General features: G+C 42.2%; 1 protein-coding gene and 1 pseudogene across 6 annotated transcripts in view; one reads left to right on the top strand and one right to left on the bottom strand.

Moving 5' to 3' along the window:
- The window catches only part of LOC132777270 (aconitate hydratase, mitochondrial pseudogene), a 93,412-nt pseudogene extending 91,284 nt beyond the window's left edge, over positions 1-2,128 (top strand).
- CCSER1 (coiled-coil serine rich protein 1) overlaps positions 1-23,659 on the bottom strand; it is a 796,797-nt gene that overhangs the window by 738,426 nt on the left and 34,712 nt on the right. The gene's annotated exons all lie outside the window — the stretch shown is intronic.

Raw genomic sequence — 23,659 nt, 5'->3', positions numbered from 1 at the left:
CTTATTGCCCCCAGTGGCGCAATGGGTTAAACCCTTGTGCTGGCAGGACTGAAGACCGACAGGTCGCAGGTTCGAATCTGGGGAGAGTGCAGATGAGCTCCCTCTGTCAGCTCCAGCTCCCCATATGAGGATATGAGAGAAGCCTCCCACAAGTATGATAAAACATTAAAACATCTGGGCGTCCCCAGGCAACATCCTTGCAGATGGCCAATTCTCTCACACCAGATGTGGCTTGCAGTTTCTCAAGTCACTCCTGACACATGCACGCACACACACACACACCTTATTGAAGCACAGCTAGGTGGTAAGAAAGATTCCAGGAGAGCACAGGATGTTAATCAAGGTGTACCACTTCCTAGCAATGGCAGGTGCCAAGTATGGAATAGGTTTCTGGAGACCTGGATCAGGAATCTTCCTCGAGATCATATCCTGGCGTTATGCTGATTGGTACAAATTTCCATATTCCTAACTGAGGTTGCTTGGGTGGAATCCGTATTGGATTCGATGGAGCTGATGTTGTTGCTGTTATGGCTGGAATCCCATAGAAATTGAAATGCCCAAAGATAATTGGTGTAAAACTGACTGGAAAACCATCAGGCTGGAGTTCTCCTAAAGATGTGATCATGAAAGTGGCTGGCATTCTTATTGTGAAAAGTGGCACAGTATCATGAGCCTGGGGTATACTCCATCTCTTGCACAGGAATGGCAACTATCTGCAACATGAAAGCAGAGATTGATGCTACCACTTCTATCTTCCCTTACAATTCTCAGATGAAGAAATATTTGTCCAAGACTGGGCAAACAGAGATTGCTAGTTTGGCAGATGAGTTCCAAGAACACTTGAAGCCTCATTTTGGCTCTCCTTATGACCAGATAATTTAAAACAAACTGAAACCCCTTGTTAATGGGCCTTTCACTTCAGATTTGGTGCACAATTTGAAAGAGATTGGCTCTGTGACACAAAAGGGGCTGGCCAGTAGATATCAGAGTTGGCCTTATTGGCAGCTGCACCAATTCAAGTTATGAAGACATGGCAGTGGCAAAACAAGCATTTGTCCATGGGGTTGAATTCAAGTCTCAATTCACCATTACACCTGGCTCTGAGCAGATCTGTGCCACTAATGACTGGGACAGCTATCCAAAACCCTCTGTGATGTTCGTGGGATACTTCTTGCCAATCCTTGCAAGCCCAGCATTGGCCAGTTGAACAGAAAAATATATCAAAAAAAGGGAGAAAAGCATACAATCCTTACCTCTTACACCAGAAACTTCACTGGCCTCAATGATGCCAACCCTGAAACCCATGCCTTTTTGACATCGCCAGATATAGCAACAGCTCTGTCTCTTGCTGGCACCCTGAAATTTAACCCTAAAGTCAACTATCTGACAGGAGCAGATGGAAAAAAGTTCAAACTTGATGCACCTGTTGCTGATGAATTACCCAAACTAGAATCTGATCTAGGACAGGGCACCTATCAGTACCCCCCAAAAGATGGCAGGAACAAGCATGTGCATGTAAACTCCATCAGCCAGTGCTTGCAGCTCCTTGAGTCCTTTGATAAATGGGATGGCAAGGATCTGGAAGACATGCTCATCCTCATAAAGGTGAAAGGGAAATGCACTACTGACCACATCTTGGCAGCAGGTCCCTGACTCAAATTCCATGGCCCTTTGGACAACATTTCAAGCAACTTGCTGATTGGTGCCATAGATACTGAGAATGACAAGACCAACTCAGTAAGGAATGCATTAAAATAGGAGTTTGGGCCTGTTCCTGACACAGCCCACTATTACAAGAAACATGATGTTAAATAGGTTGTAGTTGACAATGAAAACAATGGTGAGGGCTCAAGTCAGGAGCATGCAGCATTGGAGTCACAACACCTGGGAGGAAGAGCCATCATTGTCAAGAGCTTTGCAAGGATTCATGAAACTAATTTGAAGAAGCAGGGCCTGTTGCCCCTTACCTTTGCTGATCCAGCTGATTATGACAAGATTCACCAAGTGAATCTTAGTATCATGGGTCTGAAAGATTTTGCTGAACCACACTTTCAGTGAGACTCAGATTGAATGGTTCCAACCAGGAAGTGCACCGAACAGAATGAGGCAGCTGCAGAAGAAGCATTGAACCCACACAAGTATGCACATCCAGTGGATTTCACTGTGTTCATAAAAAATGAAATTCCACAATGATTCCTGGGAGTAAATGTCTGTGATCAATTTAACCTTAAGCTTCCTCTTCGTTACAGTGCTCCATTGCTGTCAATAATATGAGAACTGCTTTTCAGGTTCTGGCGTTCATAGCTGCCTCCATTTGATGCATTTCAGTTGTCCCATGTTGCTTTGTATTTATTTCACGATGACTTTTTTGTTTTGCCCAATCATTATGGTTATAGTGAAACCCACTGGTGGAACTAGAGATTACTAGAGAGAACAATTAAATCTGAGAGTTATCAAAATCCATAAAAGTCAAAACCACAAATATGGAGGAATGGCTGTACTTTAACTACAGAAGATACTTGACCATGCTGTTAGAATGATTCCTATGCACTTCATGTACCAAATACCTTAATAACGATGCACATGAGTTTGGCCATTATATGTGATTGCAAACTTTTCTTTCCTGGAGTTCACAGACACTCACAGAGAAGTCAGAATGAGGTAGACCCAGGCATGCTGGCGGGGGGGGGGGGGGGCTTGAGGGGCTTCAGCTCCCCCCCCCCCCGAAATTCTCATGGTGGTTCGCGAAAAGGCCTTACTGGTGCATTATTTAAACTGTTATGTTTATTCATATCATGATCTGATCACCACACTCAATATATCCCATATGCATGGGGGTATTGGGGTAATGATACAAAAGGTTTGCTAGGCTAGACCCTCTTTCACTCAGACTCAGCCCCCCCCCCGAAACTCAGCCCCCCCCCCCCCCGAAACCCTCCCTGAAAAAAAATCAGCCCCCCCCCCCCTGAAATGAAATCCTGGCTACGGGCCTGGGTAGACCACATATGTCAAACTCAAGGCCCGCCTATCATTTATGTAGCCCTTCAAATGCTGGACTACAACTCCTGTATTTCTATTAGACATCATGACTAGAGCTGGTGCGAGCTGTGCTACAGGAAGATATGCAGTTTGTTCTGTTTAGTCAGGATAGTAGGGACTTTAAAATATCCTTAGTTTAACCTCTCCCCAGCCTCAGAGTCACAAGTACTGTTAGATTGCAATACCCACTATTGGATAATCAAAAGTGATGTGAGTTTTCATTCAATAACACCCCAGGACCCAAAATGGGTAAAAGAGCACTAACTACTATGTAAAAACATATAATTAATCCTCTGTATCCATGGATTCTTAGTCAATGGATGAAATGGTCCTTTGAAGCCAACTTTAAGGCCGAGGTGGCCCTTGATGAAAATTAGTTTGACACCCCTGAGGTAGACACTTATAATGGCACCCAGCTGTGACTTCAGAGCCACCCAATTCCCTGTTCCACTACAATTAGTCAGGCAATTCCACTGGCAAATTAGAGTTCTCACAGTGAGACCTCCAATACATCCTTGGCATTATAGTAGCTCTGTTCTGAGCTCTAGAAGCCACAGGCAATACCTTGAACTTGATGAACCCGACAGGACATTAGTACTTATGGAAGCTAAATCTTCCAGCTAAAATTTGAGCACAATTTGAAAGCACCAGTGTCACAATTACATACCTATGGTTACTTCTGGGTACTTTGTGCTTTTCCTGCATGGCAAGAGCTTGGACTAGATGGTCCATGTGTTATCTTCCAGCTCTATTATTCTATGATTCCATGTAAAAAGCTACTTTACAAAAAGTAGCTTTTTGTAACACTGAAATATAACACCTTCCAAACAGACTACTATGAGAACATTTTAAGAGTGATTTGGGCATGAATTTTTCACATTTTGTACTACATTTATTAATCCTAAATTCCTTCTAGAAAATGGAAAGAAAATTAAAGGGAAATGTTACAATCGGTGCAACATCCAACATAATTTTTTTTCAATTCATTGAGAAACAACAGTTAGTTATTTTTAGAATAGGCACATAATAGGAATGATTTTCAAAAAGTAACTTCCCAAGCTCTGACATTAAGATATGGCTACAATAGTAGAGATCGAAGCATCAGAATGAGATCTTCCCTTTGTGAAATCTTGGCACTATCCTCTCTAAGCAAGTTGGGGAATAGAAAGCTGAAAAGCTGGAGGTCTTCAGCCACAGCCATGTGCCAAACAACATCATGGGGCTGAGATGAAATCATTTCGCTGTGAGCCCCAATCAAATCAAACACAAAATTATCTTTGACATCAAATGCTAAGGAAGGGCTGATTGCCAGGGAGTGGGAAATGGTTGCCATGGTGATTGAATTTGTGGATGCTCGATTTTAAGTGATATTACTTTGTGACACATGTGAATATGTGAAGTTTCCACACAAGAAGAACATCTACCCCAATCATACTGCAATTCACCACATAAAATATTTCCCAGCAACCACTGAAGCCTAGTTTTTGTGATGCACAACATAGGCACAGGCATTTACAATATTCCACTGCATATACCTAATGGGGACCACATTTATCCCCATTAAAAATCTTGCACATTACACTGCATGTGAAAAGGAAACACAGTTTCCCTCTCCTTAATTCAAATGCACAGGAAGCAATAAGAGAGCCATAATACATGGGACTAATTTTTGTCTGCTTGAAAAGTTGATGGAAAATAATCATCATTACAACTGACTTCCCAGGAGATCCCCATTTATCATTATCATCAGCTAATCAAGCGTTACTTTTGGCTTCTCTAAAAATAAAAAACTCTCAAAGCCGAAAGCTCACTTTAAACAAAAGGATTAAATGAGACTTTCTCCCTGGTGTAAAATCCATGTCTCATGCTTCGTGGAGCAACTGTAAGAAGAAAACCAGATTCTAGTAAAAAGCATTCATTTATGCAATAGTAAGTACTTCTAAAACAGTTATATAAACAGCTGGAATATGTGTATGAGATATTTCAATAATCTTTACAACCCTATAGGATAAGCCTTAAGTCCCTATATCGTGAGAAATTTGGGATAAAAATAAATAAACAGACTATTCCAACATTGTGGATGTGAGGCTGACAGCATAGCAGTTCATATGAGGGCCATTCAGTAAATTCATGTCTGAGACACATTATCATCATCATCATCTATTCAAAACCAATATCATACGAAAGCTGATTGACACAACCTGGGGATCACAACCAGATACAGTAAAAATATCTGCCTTTGTACTTTGCTACTCTGCTGCTGAATAGTAATGCCCAGTCTGGAGCAATGCCCAGTCTGGAACATATTTCACCATGCTAAAACAGTGGATGTGGCTCTTAATGAGACATGCAACATTATCACAAGATGTCTGCGCCCTACACCACTGGAGAAATCACATTGTTTAGCTGATATTGCACCACCTGACATCCTCCAGGAAGTAGCAGCCAATAATGAAAGGACCAAGACAGTGACATCTCCAGCCCATCCCCTGTTCAGATATCAGCCAGCATGTCAATGCCTTAAATCTAGAAATAGTTTTCTAAGATACTCGCAGGAACGCCTCAGCAAGTGAGAGTCCAAAAGTGGCAGGCTAAAACCCCGAACCTCAACCCATGGCTGATACCAAATGAGAGACTCCCTCCTGGGCACACAGAAGACTGGGCGACTTGGAAGGTGTTAAACAGACTGCGCTCTGGCACCACGAGATGCAGAGCCAATCTTAAGAATTGGGGCCACAAAGTGGAGTCCACGACATGAGAGTGCAGAGAAGGACAAACCACAAACCACCTGTTACAATGCCATCTGAGCCCTGCCACATGCACAATGGAGGACCGTCTTATAGCAACACCAGAGGCACTCCAAGTGGCCAGCTACTGGACAAAGGGCATTTCATATAATACCAAGGGTTTTTTTAACTTTGTGTTGTTGTTTTTTAAATACATTACAACTGTACCCTTGGTTCACTCCTGATATAATAAATAAATAAATTACTCACTGTCACAAGATTAGCTCATTATGACCATTATTAGATCAGATGGCTTTCAAAGGATACAAGGCAAATGTCTGCTGAATATTTCTATGAAGGAAGACTCTATCAATGCCCACATTCCCCCCATAGTTAAGGTTTAAGGGGCTGCATTCATAGTACCGGTGTCGCTATTGGCTATGGCCAGAATCTACATCTACATGTAAGCCTAAACTCTATTAGGTAATCTTAACCAGAGTAGACCATTTGTTGGATGGTAAATCCAATATAGAAGATTCCACTAATTCAGTGAATATAATATATAAAGAAGCATGCTTTCTGCAATGTTAGAAGCATTCCAAATATGTGATAACCAGAACACAGTTCTTCTCTGTATTAAAACAGGAGCCATATTTCATTCTTAAATTGAAAAGTACTGGGAGAGGAAAGAGTTTTTCTCAAGCAGCTATGAGAACAATGGGAAGAATTCCTCTTTACAACTGCAACAGCAGAATAGCCCATTTCTTACAGTTTCTCAGCAGTATCTCAATTTCACCTTTACAAAATCAGTTTCACCTTTGCCCAATCAGGCAGGGTTCAGGGAACAAAGGGACCTAAGAACAGCATTGCTAGATTAGACAAAGGCCGGTCTACTCCAGCACACTGTTCATATAGTAGCCAATCAGTAGCCTATAGGAAGCCCACAAGCAGGGCATGAATGCTACCAAAGCCTCCATCTTGAACTTCCTGGGAACTGATATGCAGACTCTCACTGGTCCTGCCAGGACTAAACTGGGAAAAGTAGTGTGTGCTTTCTGAGTAGTGATAGAGCTTCAGAGATTCCACAATGTGTTTCTACTGTTACAGAAGCCATGCTAGCAGTATCCACGACATCCTTACCCAATCACTCAGATTGATGTTGCTTCCATATAAGCGAGGACAACGTGGATTCCAATTACAATCATTTCCAAGAATCCAAGAATGTATCTCCACTGTGAAATTGATGAAGTTTGACCTCACTTTAACATCACTGTCTCAATGCTATGGGATTAGGGTGGGGGTGGGGGGTTGTAGTTTGCTGAGGCAGCAGTACTTTGACAGAGAAGGCTAAAGACCATGTAAAACTGAAAGCCCCTTTATTCCATAGCACTTAAAATGGGATCAGGCTGCAAAATCCTACAGATCCCCACATTGGTTCTTCTTCATCATCATCTGTCTTTTATAAAACCAAAACTCAAGATAGATTAAAAACTAAAGTGAGACATTATCATTACAGGAGCCAGTATGATGTAGGTGTTTGAGTGCTGCACTAGGACTCTAAGGGTGCTTTGAGACAGCACTAAATCATGGGTTTTAAACAGGAGCAAAAAAAAAACAAAACCCCAGGACTTCAGAAGAGGTCTACATACAGACCTGGGTCCCGGGAATTCTGCCTCCATTTTCCAGACTTAATACTTTGTTGCAAGATTTAGAGGCTCACAAGATGGCCACTATGGGACTTCCGCCAGAAACTTCAAGATGCAGATATGTGGATAATCACTGCAGCGAATCACTCCAAAAGTTCCTTCTTTGTCCTGGCCAGAGAAAATGTGCCATCCACACGTTTTATGAAGTTTCTGGCACTAAAACAAAGTTTTTGCCTTCTACCCAAGTGTCACTTTTTTAAATAAACCTACCAATCAGGAACAAACATCTAAAACCCAGGAACAAACCCAGATGAAAAATCCCGTTATGTCCGATAGCAGGGACATATAGACATATGAAGATCTGCATATATGGCTCAAAACTGCAATGTTCCTGCACATGGATATCTCGCATTTCTTGGCTTTTGTAGTAATTGCTCCGCGTTTATAGGGAACAATGTCTGGCCACCCTCCTGTTTGCTGCAAAAGCTCCTGGGGTAAAGATTGGGCCTTAAGAGTTTGCATGTCTGGTCAGTCATTGAGACACTGAACAAGTCAGGCTCTCTCAGCCCAAGGGGAATGTTGTGGCAAACCACTTTTGAACAAACCTTTCTAAGATAGGTTCACTTTGGATTACCATAAATTGGAAACTTTCCACCATAGAAGTGACTGAAGTGTGGGCAGAGTGGGGCCAAGTCTTGCTGGGAATTTGTGGACAAAGGAAGACCTTGATCTTCCCTTCATACAACTGCCAACTGCTAGGCGTTTCAATGTCTGAATAGAGCTCCTGTCTTTTCTACTCTTTTTATAATTTTATGTCACTTATATATTATTTTTATTTATAAGGCCCAGAGAACACCTTACTGTCTAAAAACCTAGAGAGACTAAAAACAGAAAATAAATAATTGCACAACTACACAACAACAAATTATCCTGAGTTTTCTTGCTGTACAAATGCGCATTTACTCTTTATGACATTCATACACACAAACATGCAGGTGAGTCACTGTTGATATGTATGTGGAGATGTATGAAAGTATGCTTGGGGCATTGTGACAGATGGCCATGAAATTGAATGGAAACATGTTTTAATGAAAGTAAAACCCGGTTTCCAAGTGACCAAGCTCATCTTAATGAGCCCCAGCAATGAGCTGGCAAGAAAAAAGATATTTGATTTCTCTAACCCAATTTCTGTGCCCCAACAGAAAGGCAATGATCATTTCAACAAAGAGAAATTACAGGTGGATCCTTCCATCTTTTTTGCCTAATGTTTTCAATACTAATTCCACATTTTAGCCAGCTAAGGGTTACCTTTCCTATTACATTTGGCCAAGGTACATGAGAAGAAATGTTTTATTTCTGTTCCATTTTAAAGAACTGCCTACAATTTGCATATCTCATGTCATTCCAGATGTATTAATTTTTTTAAAAAAAATGGAATGTGGGAGAAAGCAAAACTCATTGTACACACAACAGCCTCAGACATTAGAGGGTGGGGGAGCAAGACATATTGCCCCCATAAACTCCCTTTGAAAACCCAAATCTGATGTGTAGACATTCACACAACATCAGGCTTTAGGGAGAAGAAAGAAGAACTGTCACTATCTCTCAAAGCCCAAGACTGATGTGTACACATTCACACAACAGTCTACACCTTGGGGCAGGAGAGTAGAAAGAATCACAACCACCATGGCTTCATTGCACTGAGAAGAATAGGAAGCCAGACTACTTTATTCTGGGTGATGAAGCAAAGTAAGGGCTTCATCACCAGAGGGAAGAATGGGTGAAAACCTTCTCCCAGGTGAGGAACTTCAGTTAATGTCCCATGACAAGAGGTGAGAAACGGGGTGATAGCAAACATGAAAATACAGCAATTGCTATTAACCATATCTATATTTCATGTATGTTCAGAAAGTCCTGAATCATATCTCCAGTGGAAACAGAGATCGCATGTTGTATCTATGAAGCTGTTCCCAATTAGGAAGAGTGGTGAGGCACCAAATGAGACAACTGTTCAAGAACAGAGGCATTTCTGTGTCTGCTGTATTTCAGTGCATATTCATGTAAGACGCATATCAATTTTCTTTCCTTCCTTTATTTTTAGATATGTCAATTCCTTCAGAGAGACCTCTTATCTCTTCAAGAAAGGTAGTGAATGAGGCAGAACTCTGTGAATTCATCAAAACAAAAGGAGGGACCTTCGTCTAGGCTTCCACCTGAAACAGACCTTCAAATACTGTCCTCACCCTTGCCTCAAAACTAGTTTGTTTCCATGGGAATGCAGCAAGTCTGTTTCCATTAACATCAGTTTCAGGGGTTTGTTAGATTTCATTAGGATGGATTTTCATTTGATTAAGTATTTAAAACCACATTTTCTAAAATCAATATTTGGAGAAGTGGAGTAATATTTTTTTCAGTCTCAAAGTCATTGAAATATTCATCTTTTCAGCTGTGTCATTAGATATGTATGTCATCCAAGGTTTTTCCCCCTTCTATTGCCCTTTTTAAAAATTCATACAGCTAAAGAGCAAGGAAGAACAGACATAGAAGCCACATGAAAGAAATGGCCTTAGTCCAAAAAGAGTACAGGCAGTACCTGAGTTACAAACATTCAACTTTCAAATGACTTGTCTTTACAAATAGGGGGTGAGACAACAGAAAGTCAGAGAAATCTACCCTTTAGAAGAAAAATTCATTCCTGAAAGAGTTATCATGGGGAAAAGATGTCTTCACAAATCCATGTTTCCACAAAAAAGCCACATTTTTTTCAAAATCCAATTATCACAGGGACAGAAAGTGAGATGAAATCTTCTGAATAGGGGTACAGACAGTAAAACCACCATGGGGGTTTAACACAACACACACACACACACAGAGAGCTAGAGTTACACTTTAAAATTTACCTGTTCCAACTTACAAACAGATTCAACTTAAGAATCTGTTTGTAAAAATGGTAAACTTTACCATTTTTAATACACTGGAAGGAGCAGACAATTACAAGGGGGGGGGAACATCAAGTTCCAAATATATGTGACTACAATTATCATCAAGCATTGACATATGGAACAACAATAGATGGAAATGGGGGACATGTCCCCGGGGAAAGGGGTGAGCCCACAGGTGGGGGTGCCGCCATAGGGGTGGTGACAGGCAGAGGGAGATACGGGAAAGGGAGAGCAAATTATCTATTCCGGCCCAAAATTCACGATAATAGATTGGCAACCTTCAAAAATGCTAACAACCCAAGGAAAAATCAAATTCGGCCAAAAATCTATAATAGAACATTGGCAATTCCAAAAATTGAGACTACAATTCGGCCCGAAATTAGCAAAAACAGATTGGCAGCTCCAAAACATCCTCCTGACAAGATACAACTGAGGTCCCAGGATGGTGGACCCTCCAGGTTAAAGGTGGTGCTGTTCAATGCCAGGTCGGTAAATGGAAAAACTGCTATTATTCAAGATCTAATCCAAGAAGAACAGGCCGACCTGGCTTGTATAACGGAGACCTGGCTGGACGAAGGGGGAGGGGTTAACCTCTCCCAACTCTGTCCACCAGGCTACTCTGTTCAGCACCAACCAAGACTTGGAGGGCGGGGAGGAGGAGTCGCAGTGGTCTATAAGGAGTTTATCACTCTGATCAGACGTCCCATCCCACAAACATCTTCGTTCGAATGTGCCGGCTTCAGGATAGGTGACCGGGACAGGATAGGGATTCTGTTAGTGTACCGACCACCCCGCTGCACTACAGTCTCCCTACCTGAGCTAGCGGGAGTGGTCTCGGACATGGCTTTGAGCTCCCAGAGGCTTTTAGTCCTGGGAGATTTCAATGTCCATGCCGAGGCCTCTCTCTCAGGAGCGGCTCAGGACTTCATGGCCGCCATGGCAACCATGGGCCTGTCCCAACTAATATCTGGTCCCACCCATAGTGCCGGGCACACTTTGGATTTGGTTTTTGCGCAAGGATGGGATGAAGGTGACGGGGTGGAGGAGCTGACCATCGCTCCATTGCCATGGACCGATCACCATCTGATCAGATTTAGACTAACTGTGCCTTCGAACCTCCGCAGGGGTGGTGGACCCATTAGAATGGTCCGCCCCAGGAGACTCATGGATCCAAATGGTTTTCTGACGGCTCTTGGGGATTTCTCCACCTCCTTGGCTGGTGACTCTGTCGATGCTCTGGTCTCTCGCTGGGACAGTGAGTTGACCAGGGCAATTGACACAATCGCTCCGGAACGTCCCCTCTCGAGTAACCGAGCTAAACCAGCCTCTTGGTTTACTGAGGAGCTGGCAGCGATGAAGCGAAAGAAGAGGAGACTAGAGTGCGTGTGGCGCCAGAATCCCACCAATCCAGCCCAAACACACCTGAATGCCTTTTTAAGGTCCTACGGTGTGGCAATAGCGGCAGCTCAAAAAACATCTATTACAGCCAACATTGCATCCGCGAAGAATCGTCCGGCTGAGCTCTTCCGAGTTGTCAGGGGCCTGTTAAATCCGCCAAAATGCGAGGCCTCGGATAACTCGGTGGCCCGCTGTGAAGCATTTGCTCGATTCTTCACGGATAAAATTGAGCGGATTCGGTCAGGCTTTGACGTCATGTTAACGGCAGTCTCCGGGGATGTAACGAGAACATCTGCTTGTCCAGTTTTGTTGGATTCATTTCAATTGGTTCAGCTTGAGGATGTGGACAGGATCCTTGGAGAGGTGCGACCCACCACATGCATCCTAGACCCCTGCCCATCCTGGCTGGTCAAGGAAGCCAGAGGGGGTTTGGCGGAGTGGGTGAAGGTGATGGTTAATGCCTCCTTACAGGAAGGAAAATTTCCAGCGAGTCTAAAACAGGCTGTGATAAAACCGCTGTTGAAGAAACCATCACTGGATCCCACTCAATTCGACAACTTTCGGCCAGTTTCCAATCTCCCCTATTTGGGCAAAGTCATGGAACGTGTGGTGGCAGCACAACTCCAGGGGTTTCTGGTAGACACTGATTATCTAGATCCGGCACAGTCTGGCTTTAGGCCGGGACATGGAACTGAGACAGCCTTGGTCGCCTTGGTAGATGATCTGCGCAGGGAGCTAGACAGGGGGAGTGTGTCCCTGTTAGTTCTGCTGGACCTCTCAGCGGCCTTCGATACCGTCGATCACGGTATCCTTCTGGGGCGCCTCATGGAGATGGGGCTCGGAGGCACTGCCCTGCGGTGGCTCCGATCCTTCCTTGAGGGACGGACCCAGAAGGTGTTATTGGGTGACACCTGTTCGACTCCGCAACTGTTGTTGTGTGGAGTCCCACAGGGTTCAATTCTGTCCCCGATGTTATTTAACATCTACATGAAGCCGCTGGGGGAGATCATTCGGAGTTTCGGAATGAGATGTTATCTCTATGCAGATGATGTCCAAATCTGTCACTCCTTTCCACCTGTCACCAAGGAGGCTGTCCAGACCTTGAACCGGTGCTTGGCCGCTGTGTCGGACTGGATGAGAGCTAACAAATTGAAATTAAATCCAGACAAGACAGAGGTCCTACTGGTCAGTCGTAAGGCCGAACAGGGCATAGGGTTACAGCCTGTGTTAGACGGGGTTACACTCCCCCTGAAGACGCAGGTTCGCAGCTTGGGAGTGATCCTGGACTCACCGCTGAGCCTGGAACCCCAGGTCTCGGCGGTGGCCGGGAGAGCTTTTGCACAACTAAAACTTGTGCGCCAGCTGCGCCCGTACCTTGGGAAGTCGGACTTGGCCACGGTGGTCCACGCTCTTGTTACATCCCGATTGGATTACTGCAACGCACTCTACGTGGGGTTGCCTTTGAAGACTGCTCGGAAACTCCAACTGGTCCAGCGGGAGGCAGCCAGATTGCTCACCGGAGCGACATACAGGGAGCACACCACCCCCCTGTTGTGTCAGCTCCACTGGCTGCCGATCCAATTCCGAGCACAATTCAAAGTGCTGGTTTTGACCTACAAAACCCTATACGGTTCCGGCCCAGTGTATCTGTCCGAACGGATCTCCCTCTACGTCCCACCTCGAAACCTAAGATCTTCCGGGGAGGCCCTGCTCTCGACCCCGCCTTTATCACAAGTGAGATTGGCGGGGACGAGGAGCAGGGCCTTCTCGGTGGTGGCCCCCCACCTGTGGAACTCACTCCCCGGGGAGATTAGATCGGCAACGTCCCTCCTTTCATTTAGGAAAAAGTTGAAAACCTGGATATGGGACCAGGCATTTGGACATCAAGGCAGCTAAAGAAAGACCTGATGACGAGCTGGAATCTGATGAGACGGAATGGATTTACGAAACTTCGAATGCTGAGCTCAGGATCAGCCTACTATTGTGTTACTGTATTTTGTGTAGTGATGTTTTTAAAAAATTTTTAATAGGTAATTGTTTAACTTGCTTATATATGTATGTATATGTGATAAGGCATCGAATTGTGCCTTCCTTTGTAAGCCGCCCTGAGTCCCCCCCCGGGGGTGAGAAGGGCAGGGTAAAAGTGACGGAAATAAATAAATAAAATAAATAAACCTACAGAACCAATTTCGTTCATAAGTTGGGGACTACCTGTATAATGCAATCATCCTAAACTATAAATATTAATTTAATTTCAGCTTACATAATTACAGCTTGCAAAGCTATCTTATAATACCATAGAGCATAGCTTTTAAAGCATGAAATCAAATTGCAGATACAACTTCTATGATTAAAAACACTGAAAAATTAGTTGCAATAAAAATGGGAGTCCACTGACAGCTCTTTAAAAAGCATGCCATATGTCCTACATTGCTTTTGGCAGAAGAAACCAACACCTAGACATTTTGTAATGCATCCCATAGTGCAAGTTATTGGACAGCATATGGGCTGTCTGCTGTCTATGAACTATGTTGTCTTTCAAGAGGCATTCTTTTCAAACTGTTTTGGCATATCAGTCTCCTAGGAAAATGTTTCTGTCATTGGGAAAGGGAGAAAAGATAGACACTGCATAATCCTTGGCTTACCTAAACAAGTCCCTTCTGTGGAAAGGCATGTTGGGAAATCACAATAGTTTCTCCAATATAGTGGCCATCTTGTGGATCAGATCATTTTACCTAGCATTGATCCTCTCCAGCAAGAGACAATTATACGAAGTCTTCAGTTAGATCCGATTCCAGGCAAGAGGAAAAGGATCTCTGGTTCACCTAGTAGAACACTAGCTTACTACAATTTTCAGGGCTTAATTGATTTGCTGCTATAAGTTTTAATTACTCTCAGGAGGGTCTATGTATTCACCAAATTAGTTTTCTTCTTCTCTCCTAGTCGTGGCAACATCAGGGCTTCCGCTCTGCCAATAATCAAATAAGCCATATGAAATGGTCCTTATCTCATCTCCCTTAAATAAATGGGGGGGAAAAGACAAATCCCCTCATAATCCCCTCATTTTGCCTTGATGTGAAACAACCTGTTTAATGTATAATGTATGATGACATTTCCAAGGAACATCTCTAGGTCTTAGGTATTGGCCAAGAAAACCCAGGTTCTGAAGGATCCTGAATTCTCAGCCTTGCTAACACCTTAATAGTTCAAGAATCCGAGCTTTAAAAAAGAGAGATATGAGGCTTTGTCATAATTGCAATTCCAGGTGTACAATGAAGGGCCAAAAGATGGCAACCAGTCTGTGGCTGGAACCTTAAATAGCAAATGCAGTAGTAAAGAAACTCAGACTGTCAAGAATTTTGGAAGCTAAAGTTCAAATCACCCAGAGAACCAAAGGTTGGGAACCACCAGTGTACACCATATGAATGGTTAAAATTACTATTTCTTTCCAAGTTGCTGTTTTGTGTACAGAGAAAAAATGACTATAAGGTGTAGTAACTCTCACCCAACCCTACTAGTTCCCTCTATTCCATCATCTACAAACACCTATCACAAGTTTCTAAGGCTGCTTCCAGCAAATGTCTGAAAGTACACTTATCTATCTATCTATCTATCTATCTATCATCTATCTATCTATCTATCTATCTATCTATCTATCTATCGTATCAGGAGCGAACCAAGGGCACAGTTGCGATGTATTTAAAAACACAAAGTTTAAATACTTGGCATTATATTAAATGTCCTTTGACCAGTTGCTGGCCACTTGGAGTGCCTCTGGTATTGCTCTAAGGAGGTCCTTCATTGTGCATGTGGCAGGTCTCAGACTGCATTGTAATCGGTGGTCTGTGGTTTGCATTTCTCCACACTTGCATGTCGTGGACTCCACTTTGTGGCCCCGTTTCTTAAAGTTGTGAACAGAAGTGAAAGCACACTAATAAACACTGATATGAGAAAAGGTTTTTCAATAGCTCTTGTCGTGAATATAGTTTACCAAGAGCTGATGAGATGAACAAGGGGAAACACTTTCTTTGGTCTGCATTTCTAACCAAGTTTGAAAGTAAATTAGAACTTACTGGAATGATAGGCATAATGAAACACTATTATACTTTGGACTGTGTACTTTTCTGAATTTTGTGATGTAACTGTTTAGGCACAGGAATGCAGTCCAGGTCTTCATGGGGGTATAAACTGTGGTATGTGGTCCTTGGGGAGGTATGTGGTCCTTGTTTTCTCTTATGATGGCGAGGCATCTCTATCCATGTTGGTAAAAGTCCTATAGTGCGAAGATCTTATTGGTTGGTTGAACATAGTTGGATTGCACATAAACCCAAAACCTTGAGCTTATCTAGTCCACAGCCCAACCTAACCTGATCCAGAACCCAGACCCAAACTAAAATAACCCAACCCACCCTGAACCCAAAAAGACCATCCAAAACAAAAAAAAACATGTAAAGGTGAGTCCATTGACTCCCCAAACTCTAACAAAGGTGATGGTAAAGCTCTAATACAACACTACCCGTTGTACGTCTGCAAGACAGGGTGTGACAAAGGGCCAGTGATGGCTGTTTTATCTGTTGCTTGCTTGAGGTGAAATGGCACAACTGTGGGGGCTATACCCAGTCTGTTTGGTAAGGCTGGCCCTAGGCAGGAGTTCTAAGGTAGAGTACTCACGTTCTGGCTATCTCTGCCACTCAGCAAAGTCAGCTTAAAAACAAACCTAAAGAATCTACTTTGTTCATAGCTTGGGACTGCCTATATTGCAAAGAGTGAGATACTGGAAATTGTTCGCGTCTAGAAGTCATAGATTTGCTGTGCTTTTATCCCCTTCATAACTTTCCCTGTCCTTCTATTTGCAGGATTAATATGCATGAAAATCTGGCTATTAAAGTTATTACAATGCTAAAAATTTAAGAACAAAGGGGAAAAGAAACCTTAGGGGAAGAATTCACATTAGGACAACACCCTTATTTTGTGCCCTCCTCCCCACCCTCCTTCCATTGCTACATCACTGATCTGAAATATCAGAAATATTTCTTTGTCAGACATGGTGCTTTCCACCAGAATAAAGTAACAATTGGAGAAGAGAGGGGCTAAGTGTCCCCAATTCCTGAGCTGAAGAAAGTAGGAAATAGTGCCCAAATAAAACTATAGTTGAGCCATTTTTAAAGGCATACTGCATGATTTCTCTTGAAAAGCATCATACATTTCTAGCGTGCCTGCCTTCCTGCCTCCCTTTCTTCCTCCCTCCCTCCCATGTAGTGTGATCGCTTTCAGTCCTGCACATTTTACATATTCTAAAAGTTAAGACATAAGCAATCAGATCCTCAGCTGGTAGCAGTACAGAATTATCGTCATTAATTTCTAGTGTTCTTTGACCCAAATTATACCAGCCCACATGCGGTTCTTGGTAAGTAGTTCTTTTTACAATAGGTCAGCATTTTATCTGCTTTCTGGAAATGTTCCTACTCAAGATGAAGGCAGAGAAGTGATAAACAACAGATTGCATTGCTCAAGTATAACATGCGTATAGATTATTTTCTTTAGAAAATAAATGTAGTGCTATACTCTTACCATACAACACATGGCGATAAATTACTAATTATGTGCGAAGCATGAAAGAAGCTCCATTAATCACAACCTGGCCCATAGCTAATACAATACCAACTGAAGTGGCAATAGTTTTTCCTTGTATTGTTTACGGTCATCTAACAAGTTTGTTGCTTGGAAAGGGTTGGGAGAATTTAAAATAATTAAAATATGCAAATCAAAAAGGGTTTGAATATTTATTAGTAGGAAAAATAGCAACATACTTATATATATATATATAGAGAGAGAGAGAGAGAGAGAGAGAGAGAGAGAGAGAGTTGAAATACTAAAAAGACATGTATTTTTGTATTAAACAACTACAAAGTACAGAACCCTATCTAAATGCTTTTTCCCAACTAGTGTTGATATGCCTCAGCACCAAAGATTTTCATACCAAAACCTGAGGACTTCAGTTGACACTATAGGAGCCCCCGGTGGCGTAGTGGGCTAAAGCCCTGTGCCGGCAGGACTGAAGACTGACAGATCGCAGGTTCGAATCCGGGGAGAGGCGGATGAGCTCCCTCTATCAGCTCCAGCTCCTCATGCGGGGACATGAGAGAAGCCTCCCACAAGGATGATAAAACATCAGAAATCATCCGGGCGTCCCCTGGGCAACGTCCTTGCAGACGGCCAATTCTCTCACAAGATACTCCTGACACAACAAAAAAAAGTTGACACTATCAAGTAGGTTAGACTGAAAAGTTGATGGCGTAGCAGCTTAAAAACACCAAATCTGGTTCATAGTTCAAAGGGATTTTGGATCAGCTATACCCCTCATCCAGTTGTTTATCCACTACACCTACTTCTTTACCCACTTCTTTACCCACTATACTATTTCTCATAAGGCTTAGAGAGGAATCCTACTTTGCTATATATAAGAACACAACATAAGACACAGAGAAAACGCTTCCAATTTGCACGCAATGGGATTGCTTGTATATGTGCAGCTCCACCTTCCTTCTGATAAGCAGACAAATAAACCCTACAGTTCATGAGATAAGACCAGGTGGATGCCAAAGAGCTGACCAAGTCTGATGCTACTCCTCCCAATTTACAAACGGTACAGTGGGTGAGGAACCCTTATTTGACATTCAGCCAACTGAGGAGCTGAACCCTCTCTGATTTAGAAGGATTAATGCCACCATATAAAAATCTAAAGGTTTTACTACTAGAATCTATGTTTATGTGAAAACTTTCATTTTACTTTTAAAGCTTTCAACTGCTGCCAAAAATCGAGTCTTGGGTATTTAATTTTTCATAAGAGTGAGCAATCATGGTCTTCCTTTTCCTTCAGGTTTTCAGACAAAATCAATGGGCCGTATATCCTAACGGCATCATATCATGTCTGGTCTTGGAAGTTAAACAGGGTCAGTAGTGGTTAGTATTGGGTGGGGGGCCACCAACAAATACCACATGCTCTAGGCTACATTTTAAACAAAGGAACTGACAACAGCAAGGGTGAATAAACATCAGTGCTCTGGAAGAAGCAAAGACCACCATCAATTTCAGTGGACTGGTCACACTGTCCGAATGTTCAATCACCATCTTCTAAAGCAACTCAAGAACAGAAAACAGAATGTTGGTGGATAGTGAAAGATATTTAAACATGGGCTTAAAGCTAACCTTAAAAAATGTGGAATAAACACCAAGAACTGAGAAGTCCTGGCCCCTTTTTGACTACATCTATCCTCCATTGTCTTTACTGATGATAGGAAACAACAAGAAGCAGAAGCAGATACACCCGTGAACTGCTCATTCCATCAGGTGTGGTATGTAGACCAGGTGGTCCACCACCCAGTCATCCAAATTCACATGCTCCTTCCCCTCGGACAGAGGAAAAGGGAGAGACCACTCAAACTAGGACTGAATGCCTTTGGGTATTGATAGGAGCAAGAGATTGTTTGCATACTGAAAGAAAATATCTTGACTATAAGCAAGAGATTGTTTGGTGAAAAAAGAACAGACTACATCTTTTCTGGTGAAAAAAAGGCAGGCTACATGTTTGGTGAAAAAAGGACAGACTACATGTCTGAAGGGGACAGCAGACAGATGACAGACTGTCTGGAAAACAACAGCTGTGTCCCATGTTTGACTTAATAGGCTCTGAATTTCCCTTCTTCAGGTGGAATGGCTTCTTTCTTGTAGTTCAGTCTTGAGCAGGTAAATACATTTTTATTCTAACAGAGTTGTGAGATCTTAAGGTTTTTTATAGAAAGGGATTTCTGGAGAGGACTGCACTGTTAATTAGGCCATTATTTAGGCTTCTTTCTATCATTTTTATATATTATATGTTATAAATTTTTTATATGTTATATGTTATTTTTATATGTTATAAATGGTTATTAACTATTTTGGTAAGTTTCATTCCACTGTAATGTTTTTGTTGCTTTTTACATTTAAATCATTATGGCAACACTGGTATGACCCTATCATGGGTTTATCTTGGCAGAATTTGCCCTTCTCTGAAGTTTAGAAAATAAGGCATGCCAAAATCACTGTATTTTATTTAAATTTGTTAGCCACCTTGAGAACACCTAGTTTTGGAGAAAAAGCAGGGGAGACAGCATGGTGGAGCTGGGACCAGGGTTCAATTCTCCATTTCTTCATGGAAATCCCATGGGTAATCTTGGGTGAGTCATACCCCTGGAAATTCATGTGATAGGTTTTAAGGAGAAATGCCTCTAGAACATGGCTCTATAGCCCGAAAAAACCCACAAGAACCTAGTGATAGGTTTTTCTTAGGATTGGAAACATAATAAAGAAATGAATTTAACAACAACATTGGTGGTCCCAGCACATGCCCATACAGTATACCTAAAAGATGAAAACTTTGTTATGGGGGTGGCATTTGCAGTGACTACTGGGAAAGCAGAATATTTTACGATTTCAAGTATGTACTCTTGCTATTGTGTCTTGAGCTTCCCGCAGACATGTACTTACACAGACAATCTTACTCCAAGAATTCTAGGCAATATGGCTCATGCTGAAATGCTTTTTCCAAGCATCTGACCCTCAATGGATAGGATTTCATGTGAGCTAATTGTTCATTCTCTTCCTTTCAATGTCTGTCCATTAAACCACCCGTGAATCATTTATCACAGCCCAGCAGGTGATACAAAAGAACGAGCAGTGTGAGGTTAACTTATACAGCCTCATTTTGTATGCTTCAGACCCAAGTCATATTGCAAAAATCTGGTGCAAAATTTTCTGGTGTTGTAATGGAATCAATATACTAAACAAACACTCATGTTTTAAGAGTCTATTTCGTGCAGAATGATCCCCGGTAATGTATTAAATCCATGTAATAAAACATTATGATCTTGTAATAACAAGAAAGAGATGTAGATCTGTCTGGAAACCAGATAACAACACTCTTCTGAGGACTTAAAACCTAGAGATTGCTGCTAAAGCTGCCCATTTTAAGACTTCTTCCTAATCATCTAAGGCATGCTTTCTAGGGGAAAAATACTGAAACCACAGTTTTTAAAAAACCAAATTACATATGGATTTAGTAGGAGATTAACCCAGCTTTTCAGGAATAGTAGCTGTTCCTGAATAATGCAGGAAGACCATTATTGTTTTTAATGATGTACTGTCCATCATTTTCAGTAGACCAACACAATAATATTTCAGTGGCCACCCTCCTCGTGTCTGCCAATGCTTTGCTTCAAGTTGCTAGCAATATGTGGCTCTTGGCTACAAGAAAAACAAAGAACCACTCGTCAATCTTATAAAAGTCTGTACTAATGTGATTAGGAAAGAGGCTTCTGGGAATGTATGTCACCAGGCTGGTCTAAGAATACATATATATCTCTATAGAAATTGGGGCAGAGAACACTGTAAGTTAGCTTCGAAGAACTGCATCCTAGCAATTAGATGAAGCCAAAACCAAACTAGATGGAACCCAGGAGTGTAGCTACTATGGAGAGGAATTCTGCACTTAAAAGAAATAATTCCTTCAGTCTGCAAATTTCTTGCATTGCAGTAACTTGAAACAATGAAAACAGTTCATTCACAAAATATTTAGTGAATGATTATTTCTGATTCCATACCAAATCAGCTATGGTTAAAAGACATTGAGGGATGTGTTCATTCCTAACACAACTCTGGGCACATAAGGAGGATGTGGGAGACCGTTTTCTCAGGTGTGGTACCCCATTAGTGGAATGTTGACCCCTTAGAGGCCTAATGGGCACTGACACTACTTTCATTTCAGCACCAAGACATGGATGTTTATTAAAGTATTTGGGACCTAGACAATTAATTCTGAAATCGACTTGTGTCTGGTTTTGAGACGTCACCGTGTTTTAAATCTGTTTTAATTTGTCAGCAAGTTTAGTATGATTTTAGTCTCCTAACATTGTTGCTTTATTGTTTAGAATTGTTATAATTATTGATATTGGGTTTGGTTGTATGCCACCTTAAAATCTTGTGAGTTAGAATGGACATAACATTTTAATAAAGAATAATCACTACAAATAAAAACAACAGTAACATTTGGTTCTTGTGGGTTTTTTCGGGCTATAGGGCCATGTTCTAGAGGCATTTCTCCTGACGTTTCGCCTGCATCTATAGCAAGCATCCTCAGAGGTAGTGAGGTGATATTTATTTATAACATCCTTTCCACCAAAGGGTGGAACGTCAAACATATAAAACCAAAAACAATAAAACATAGTACTATTAATATATGTGCAATCCCCAATATCCCATCAGCCACATCTTAGCAACCTAAAGCAAAACTCAGCAACTTAACCAATGAATCAACGAAAAAGGTTTTCAACCCCTTTCTGTAAAGGGTGGGATCTTCCTCCAGCCAGAGATCCAAATTAAAATGTCCCTTTATGGCAGGTATGTGCAAATGAAGCCCGGAGGCTGGATGCGATCCCCTGGGTGCTTACCTCAAGCCCTCCTCATTTTCCCTGTCCTCTTAGAATAAGGGTGTGCTGGCCCATCACATCCTTATGCAGAAAGGATTGGGAAAGAAGGCACACAGTGGCCAAGAGCCCTCCGAAGTGCTCTTGGCCATCAACTGCCTCGCCCTCCTCCTGGCATAGGTACAGTGCAAACAGCTCTATCCTTATTCCTAGAAGATGGCCTGAGGAAGGCACACAGTGGCTAAGAGCCCTCCGAAGTGCTCTCGGCCATCAACAGCCTCGCCTTCCTCCTGGCATAATGCTGAGAGGACAGCTTGAAGATCGGGGAGAGGAAGATAATGGAGAAGGATCGGGGCAGTCGCCACATGCTCCACCCTTATGTGAGGAAGACAACTTGAGGATGACCCAGGTCCTTCCCCACTCTCTCCCAGGCCCTCCCCCTCCTGGGCCCATCCCACCCAGCACATGCCCGGTTGCCCTCCCTCTCAGATGGGACCAAAATGTGGCCCCAAGACAAAAAAGTTTGCCCATGCCTGCTTTATGGAGTCAGGTCTCAAAAAAGGGTTATAGCCTTGACAAAGCTGTGCACATTAGTGGAACAGAAAATATAGTCATTTCCTGTTCATCTTAACAAAACAATAACAATCCAAACTGTGCTGAAGCCTAAACCTTGATTAGCCTCTTTAAAGTGCAGACTAAAACTTGGAGCTGATTCTCTACTCTACTCACATAGAATCCACTGGTCATCACTGCATTAAATGACCCCTTTTCCAAACTTGTGCCATGCTAAGAGCATGAGACACGGATGATCTGTCTCTCTGGAAGCCAGAAAATTATGCATAAAGGGTTTTGTCTTATTTTTTTGCCAGAAACATTCTCAATGGTCTAAGTGTACATATGTCTATGAGAAAAAGGCACCTTTTTTTTTTTTTTTTTTGGCCATGGCTTAGCCCAGATGATATGACAGATGGTCACCTGTCCCCCATTAAAGAAATAAAGAATAAAAAATGACACCTATGCATGCCTGGAAAATATCCAAGCATTAGTGAAAGCAGTCTAAAATTCCACTTAAAATTCTTTGTTCCTTTTTCCCCTTCCATGAATAATGGGACAAGGAACATAACCCTAACCTTGGTCAGCTTTCCCTAGAAATAGAGCAGTACAGAATTCAGAGTTAATGTTGTTTGATAATGGATTGATTTCTTAATTCCAGAAGCCAGGAACCTTTTACTGTACATAATATGTTATTTGATTCTATTTTGATGTGCAGATGTTAACCTCTGGGAAATAAAGATAGTAATTTTCAAGCATCTACTACTTTCAGTAAGTGTCCTTATTGTCATTGATGTATTAACATGCCCATAGTAAAAAGAAAAGCAAAAGACACACAGACAACACAACCACTGCAGATTTTCTAATGCGGTGCAAAATGAAATGTCTGCTGTAAT

The sequence above is a fragment of the Anolis sagrei genome, chromosome 5, assembly GCF_037176765.1.
Source record: "Anolis sagrei isolate rAnoSag1 chromosome 5, rAnoSag1.mat, whole genome shotgun sequence".
Taxonomy (NCBI): domain Eukaryota; kingdom Metazoa; phylum Chordata; class Lepidosauria; order Squamata; family Dactyloidae; genus Anolis; species Anolis sagrei.
This window is presented reverse-complemented; position numbering and strand designations above follow the sequence as displayed.